This window comes from Cervus elaphus, chromosome 14 (genome assembly GCF_910594005.1).
Source record: "Cervus elaphus chromosome 14, mCerEla1.1, whole genome shotgun sequence".
NCBI classification, from domain to species: domain Eukaryota; kingdom Metazoa; phylum Chordata; class Mammalia; order Artiodactyla; family Cervidae; genus Cervus; species Cervus elaphus.
The window spans coordinates 15,698,040-15,706,531 of NC_057828.1; positions in this window are offsets into that span (position 1 = coordinate 15,698,040).

The window sequence follows — 8,492 nt, forward strand, 5'->3', positions numbered from 1 at the left end:
TCATAGCTTTTCTTCCAAGGAGCAAGCGTTTTTTAATTTCATGGCTGCAGTCACCATCTGCCATGATTTTGGAGCCCAAGAAAATACAGTCTGTAACTATTCTCACTGTTTCCCCATCTATTTGCCATGAAATGATGGGACCAGATGCCATGGTCTCTGCTCTTTGAATGTTGACTTTTAAGCCAGCTTTTTCACTCTCCTCTTTCACTTTCATTAAGAGGCTCCTTAGTTCCTCTTCGGTTTTTGCCATAAGGGTGGTGTCATCTGCATATCTGAGGTTATTGTTATTTCTCCCTGCAATCTTGATTCCAGCTTGTGCTTCATCCAGCCCAGCATTCCGTCTGATGTACTCTGCATTTAAATTAAATAGTAGGGTGACACAGCCTTGACGTACTTCTTTCCCAGTTTAGAACCAGAAGGTTGTTCCATGTCTGGTTCTAACCATTGCTTCTTGACCTGCATACAGATTTCTCAGGAGGCAGATAAGATGATCTGGTATTCTCATCTCTTTAAGAATTTCTCCCAGTTTCTTGTGATCCACACAAAGTATTTGGCATAATACAACTTGATGTTGGACAACTATGTGTGGATTTTCTCCATCTTAAAACTCAGTCTGGGTGTTCTCTTAACAAAAATCCTATGAAGTCCTCTCTGAATTGTTCCACTTTCTCTATTTTTTTTTTAATGCACAGTCTGATTTCCACAGTATTGAATCATAGTTGCTAGTGCTCATCTCCTTGCTCAGATATGTTCGACTCTTTGGGATTCTCCAGGCAGGAATACTGGAGTGAGTAGCCATTCTCTTCTCCAGGGTATCAAACCCAGGTCACTGTCTGAGCCACTAGGGTAGACCTTATCAAGAGACAGTGATTTTTTTGTTGTTGTTTTTTAATGTAAGTTTTACTTATTATTGTTAATGCATTATTTGATTAAATAATACACAAACAAAATTGGTGCAGGAAGACAGAGTTGACTTAATGGAGACCACACCGAAACGTTCATGACATTGTACAGGAGGCGGTGATCAAGATCATTCCCAAGAAAAGCAAACGTAAAAAGGCAAAATGGTTGTCTGAGGAGCCATTATAAATAGTTGAGAAAAAAAGGGAAGTGAAAGGCAAAGGAGAAAAGGAAAGATATACTCATCTGAATGCAGAATTCCAAAGAACAGCAAGGAGAGATAAGAAAGCCTTCCTAAGTGATCAATGCAAAGAAATAGAGGAAAACAATAGAATGGGAAAGACTAGAATTTCTTCAAGAAAATTAGAGATACCAAGGGAACATTTCATGCAAAGATGGACACAATAAAGAGCAGAAATAGTATGGATCTAACAGAAACAGAAGATATTAAGAAGAGGTGGCAAGAATACACAGAAGAACTGTACAAAAAAGATCTTCATGACCCCGAAAACCATGATGGTGTGATCACTCACCTAGAGCCAGACATCTGGAATGTGAAGTCAAGTGGGCCTTAGGAAGCATCACTATGAACAAACTAGTGGAGGTGATGGAATTCCAGTTGAGCTATTTCAAATCCTAAAAGGTGATGCTGTGAAAGTGCTGCACTCAATATGTCAGCAAATTTGGAAAACTCAGCAGTGGCCCCAGGACTGGAAAAGGTCAGTTTTCATTCCAATCCCAAAGAAAGGCAATGTCAAAGAATGCTTAAATTACACACAATTGCATTCATTTCACACGCTAGCAAAGTAATGCTCAAAATTCTCCAAGCGAGGCGTCACCAGTTCATTTACCAAGAAATTCAAGATGTTCAGGCTGAATTTAGAAAAGGCAGAGGAACCAGAGATGAAATTGCCAACATCTGCTGAATCATAAAAAAAGCAAGAAAATTCCAGAAAAACATCTACTTCTGCTTTTTTGACTATGCCAAAGCCTTTGTGGATCACAACAAACTGTGGAAAGTTCTTAACGAGATGGGAATACTGATGGGAAGACCTTACCTGCCTCCTGAGAAATCTGTATGCAGGTAAAGAAGCAACAGTTAGAACCGGACATGGAACAAGAAGACTGGTTCCAAATTGGGAAAGGAGTACATCAAGGCTGTATATTGTCACCCTGTTTATTTAACTTATATGTAGAGTACATCATGTGAAATGCCAAGATGAATATAGCACAAGCTGGAATCAAGATTGCTGGGAGAAATATCAATAAACTCAGATATATAGATGATACTACTCTTATGGCAGAAAGCAAAGAGGAACTAAAGAGCCTCTGGATGAAAGTGAAAGAGGAGAGTGAAAAAGTTGGCTTAAAGCTCAACATTCAAAAAACTAAGATCATGGCATTTGGTCCCATCACTTCATGGCAAATAGATGGGGAAACAATGGAAACAGTGACAGACTTTAATTTCTGTCTGTCAGCAGATGGTGAGTGCAGCCATGAAGTTAAAAGATGCTTGCTCCTTGGAAGAAAAACTATGACCAACCTAGACAGCATATTAAAAAGCTGAGACATTACTTTGCCAACAGAGGCCTGTGTGGCAAACTATGGTTTTTCCAGTAGTCATGTTTGGATGTGAGAGTTGAATCATAAACAAGGCTGAGCCCTGAAGAATCGATGCTTTTGAACTGTGGTGTTGGAGAAGACTCTTGGGAGTCCCTTGGACTGCAAGGAGATCAAACCAGTCAATCCTTAAGGAAATCAGTCCTAAATATTCATTGGAAGGACTGATGCTGAAGCTGAAGCTCCAATACTTTTTCCACGTGATTCAAAAAACTGTCTCATTGGAAAATACCCTGGTGTTGGGAAAGATTGAATGCAGGAGGAGAAGTGGATGACTGAGTATGAGATGGTTGAATGGCATCACCGACTCGATGGACCTGAGTTTGAGTAAGCTCTGTGAGTTGGTGATGGACAAGGAAGTCTGGCATGCTGCACTCCATGAGGTCACAATAAGCGACTCAGCTGACGCTGACACTGAAAACTTTGAGAAGACTCAATAAAAATGAGTTGCTAGTTAATTGCTGTGCAGTTAAGTCTGGCTGAAGCAGTAGCCAGAGGCTGGCATGCTTGGCTGTCCCAGGCCTCTGCTTAGAATTACCCAGTTCTGAAAGCACCGGTGCTGCTTGTCAATCATCTCTGTTAAATGTGGACAACTTCATGTTTTCTGGTTCATAGTGACTAGAAAGCTTATTACCTTTTGCACAGTGACATTTTCTTCTGAGGTGTAGGTTTGGGCTAACAGGAGTCAGTTGGGGTTACAGCTCAGTTCTCTCGTAACTCACAGCCCACAGATGCAGAGTCACTGGGAAGGCATTGGCAAGGCGGCAGCAGAGGGCAGCCGGTACGCCTGTTGCTCTAAATAGCTGGCCTCGTCTGTACCCGAGGTCAGAAAATGTAGGGAACCACTGTAAATATTCTGAGTGATGACTGCACTAGACTGGGCTCCCATACTCGGAAAGTTAAAAATCTGCAAGAATTCGTATACTGGGGCTATTTAAGTTCTCATTCACTTTCAAGAAACTAGAACTGTAATTTGAAGAACTTTTATGGTGGATGTGAATTCAAAAGACAGAGGTGATAAGCTGAAGTTAAAAATCATAGATTCATACTCAGAGAAAAATGTTTTAGATATTACTTATCTACTTATTTATGTTTATGTCTCCCCACTTTAACTGGTTCTGATCTTGTTGAACAAGAGGACTAGCAGTCAAATAAGGAGCTTAAAAAGCATAAAGGTATCTGAGCAGGTATTTTGATAATCTCTGAGGTTTAAAAAAAAAGATCTGAGCTTATGAAAAATTACATAGCTTCTGCCTTTATGGGAGATTTTGGACTATTATCAACTCTCATGGAATATTTAACAAGATATCAATATACTGTTATTCAACAAACCTAAAACCATCATGTGCCCTCTAGGTATCAGTGTCTTGCTCACAAAAGCTGGATACACTAGTGGATGTTTTTTTAATATGAATATGGATATAAATTATAATACATGACTCATACCCTAATAAAGGTACAGATTAGGTTCATCTAGTGAGTCTGGATTCAGGTTAAATGGATAGAGTGGCATCAAGCGTCACAAAAGGCCTCTCGGAATGGAGTCAAAAGACCAGAGCATTTAACCAGGTTGTCCAGGAGGTGATATTTCTGACCAAGGGAGCAATGGATATAAATACCCAAACATGGTGTAATCAACTGTAATGATTTAGTATTACCTGGATGTAGGATAGTATAGAGAAGAGGGGTAGATAGTACATCAGAGATTAGGCTCAAAAATCAGGAACTATGAAGACACTTATATGCCAGACCAAAAAGTTTGGAGATTATCCTATGTGTGAGTGTCCATTAAAGGTTTAGGCAAGAGAGTGACTTGATAGGATTTTTCGTTCAGAAGACTCTCTGCAGAACACAAAAGTGAGTCACGGTGAACTAAGACTGGCAAAGTGGGTGCCAGTTAGATGGCTGTTGGAAAGGTAGAAAAAATGATGCGGCTCTGATTTATAGCAGTGACAGTGCTGATGAAAATAAAGTAAATAGGTAGCACTTGTCAAGTAATTGGGTCTGAGATCAAAAGAAAAATGCCAAAATGACTCCTTAATTTTAGACTCATAAATATACTGTTACGGTCTTTCAGCATTGACTTAAGAAATGTTCGTTTATGTTTCAGGGCAAATGATTCCATTTTAATTACAGAATGAGAAAATAAATATATTTTGCTTATAGTTGGCCTCTTTTTTCAGTTATTAATTTAGAAAATATATATAATTCTATTAATATTTACTTGCATTTTTTTGAGGCAAATGGAGGTATTATGAAATACAGTTTATTTGAGCTTAAAAATAACCAATTGAAATAAGTAATGCATTCTTTCAAAAGGTAGAAGCAGAGTTTATAAGCGGGTATATGTATGTGTTTGTAGATACATATAACCTTAGAGTTTTCAATGAAGTTCTAAATTTACTTCAAGCCATTGTGCAATGATACTTTTTACTCTTCATTGACTTCTACCACTTAATATAAAAACTACATTTGGGAGAATGGCTTTTATCTGGCTTAAAACATATTGAGTTTTCAATCAATCTTTAACCTTCTGTTGTTGGGGCTTATTTACTTTTTATAAAAGACCACTTCTAGCAAAAAATAAAATCCTATAAAAGAGTTTATAGAAGTTTTGACAATAAGCATGCTTTTAAAGCAAATTTTTAATAGTTCAATCATAAACTCAACATTTAAATCTCCCTCAATGTACTATTGGTTTTTAATAATGGATTTTGGTATGATCCCAAAAAAAGATTCATGTTCAGGTATTAAACAAATACTGCTTTGAAAGATGAATTTCAAAATATATTTTTCTCTATTACATAATAGGAATTTCCTCTGTCTTTTATGTTTATAAACAGTAATGAAAACCAGTTTTGTGGTTTTGATTCCTAATTATCTCTTTGTGGTAAATACAATGTATTTGGAAAGTAGAACAAAACAATAATTCAAAGGCATCACTCACAAAAATATTTACTTTTTAAAGAAAATATTGACTTTTTAAAACCTAAACTGATATTTTAAAAATAAGATAGTTTAATTAAAATAGATGAAACAATTATAAGAATATTTAATATAACCTATATTATGAAACACTTTTTTCTTATCAGTTTTTAAAAGGCACCAGATATTTATAATATTTTATATCCTAGCCAACTCTTGAGGAGGGCATGGCAACCCTCTCCAGTATTCTTGCCTGGAGAATCCCCATGGACAGAGGAGCCCGGGCGGGCTGCAGCCCACGGGGTCGCAAAGAGTCAGGCATGACTGAGTGACTAAGCACAGCACAGCACATCATTTATAAAATTAATTTACAATTTATTTTCCCTAATGCACAAAATGAGTAGAAGTTTCAGAATAAGGAAACTATACCATATTTGTTAAAAATTTACTACTTCAAAATTCTTATTTGTAAAAATGTAAGTTGATGAAATATCTTATGTGAGATATCCAGGAATAACTAAACAATCATCACCTCAGGGAAAAATGTAAACTCAAGAAGATAGGTTTCTTTGTCCAGAAATATTCATTGCTGACTTCAATCTGGATATAACACAAGGCATAAATATTCAATGGCTAAACAATAAGCCAATTAAACTTTTTTTTTCTATTAGGCATCCAATCCTATTTTTGTATCTTAAATGAAATGAGAGAAAAATTATGTTTCTTGGAGAAATGAGGTTATTGTTAGAAATGTTATTTTCCCACCTTCTATTTGTTATACTTGAAAACACACTAATATCTATCCACATATTATTATAATTAATTATGCATATATATTTTACATTCAAATGTACACTATAAATAGTAATTTTAATAAAACATATAAAATTCCTCTGAAGTGGCATAGCTAAAGTAAGTAGTTTTTCTTTAAAATTCATTCCCCATGCTTCCCCGTTAACATGCAAAGACAAATCTGACAAAACATTCAGAGGAACACAGAGTGAGTGCCCTTTATTCACATAATAATTGATTACTGCTGTGACAACATCCCACCTTTTTCACATAGTTGTGAAAAGAGTTCATTTTAAATTAATTGGCATCACCATGAAATAAATTATAAAACTGTGTAGTTGGGAAGAAAATCAGGCCCACATAAGATATAATTGGGAGAAATTGATACAAGGATTGTGTGGGCGAATGTTAGAAATGGAGTTTTTGCATAAGAAATAAATGTATGAAGCCTATGATACTGAGACCAGATTGTTTTTGTTTTTAAAGAGAATTTCCTCTCTTTAAAAAATGAATCTCTTTGGATTGTGTAGTCCATGGGATCACAAAGAGTCGGACATGACTGAGCGACTTTCACTTAGTTATCTAACAATGATTATTATTATTGATTACTTATTTTAGGACATGGCTTGTATAATTCAGCAGCTTAGCTGATCAGCTTCCATTTAAATGAAAGGAAAGGTCCATTTAATCTAAACTTCAAGTCCTAGATAATAGATTTGAATGTTTCTTGAAATATTGGAAAATAAATCTAGACTATTCTCCAAAGTTATGGGCCAGGATGCTACTGTTTGTTTAGAAGCCAAGATGATATTAAGCTCATTAGAAAGATATTGGAAAGGAAACAAAATAACATTTTTCTTTGCTTTTATTATATCGATATGTATGCTCATTGGGAATATTATGAATACATACATAATAACTACACCACACAAAATTTGAAACACTATATAAACAATGAAGGTGAATAGAATGAGTTCTATATAAACACAGAATGAAAAGAAAGTTTGGGGAAAGAAATTTGACAGTAGCTCATGTTTGTAATGCCCAAAAGATTTCAGTTGTTTATAACATAGTATTAGTATAAAAAATGTTGATTATATTTTGAGGTTGAAAGAGATACTTCCTAAGCAAGTATTTGCATAAACTTACAGTCTTCCCAGTTGGTGCAGTGGTAAAGAATCTGCCTGCCAATGCAGGAAACTCAAGAGGCGTGGGTTTGATCTCTATGTTGGGAAGAGCCCCTGGAGAAGGGAATGGCTACTCACTCCAGTGTTCTTGCCTGGATAATTCCATGGACACAGGCGCTGGTGGGTCACAGTCCATGGGGCTTGCAAAGAGTTGGACATAACTGAGCAACTTTCACACACATAGTAAAAACTATCAGAAAATGGAAAACACTAGGCTTAGGAAAACTCTTCTTATAATTTGAAGATCATATCTATGTCACTATTCTATTACTGCTTAACTGCTTAGTTTAGTTTTTAATATAAGTAATTCTTTTCTTAAAGCTGATGTAAATATTTTTAGAAAATGGCATTAAACAATGGTTGAATATTTAAAGATGTTACTGGGAATGTTAATGATGTTATTCATTTTTTGGCAAATTAACCTTTTATCTAAAAATCCCATCCATAAAATCACTCATCAGCGATAACTGATGAATAAAGTAGCGTATGGAGTAAAAGAGACCTACAGAGAACAATGTATCAAAGATAAAGGTCTGATATTTTACCAAAATTCATCACTACTAAGTGTTACAAATACCTGAAAACTGATTGATTTTATTCCCCAAACTGGCAATTTTCTTTTCTAAGTCAGAAAACCTTTAATTATAGTTGAGGAGGTAAGGGGAAAGGATTGCTATTGAGGGCCTTTGACTGGAGTCTGTGAGAGGTGATTCAACACCCAGTTTTTTAACAGATCTTATTGACACCTACTGCATTTTTACCCACCACCCACCGTCTGCTTCTGGGTGGGGAAAGTCTGACTTGTGACTGCCTGTGCATTCTTAGAGAAAGCCTGAGGCCGTCACTGAACAGGAAGGAATTTGCAAACTGACTGTAAAAGGACAGTTTGCATGTTCAACGAAAGGAAAGGGTGCCTCAGTATTTGAGGTTGAGCAGGATAGTAGATTTCTGGCATCGGCAAAGTCCTAATGGGAAGGACGCTGCTCTGCTCTTGTGGGAACAAGGCGCTGGTTGTGGCCCATGAGGAAAGCACTCTTCCTACCAGCTCTGCCTCTTAGCAGCATGTGG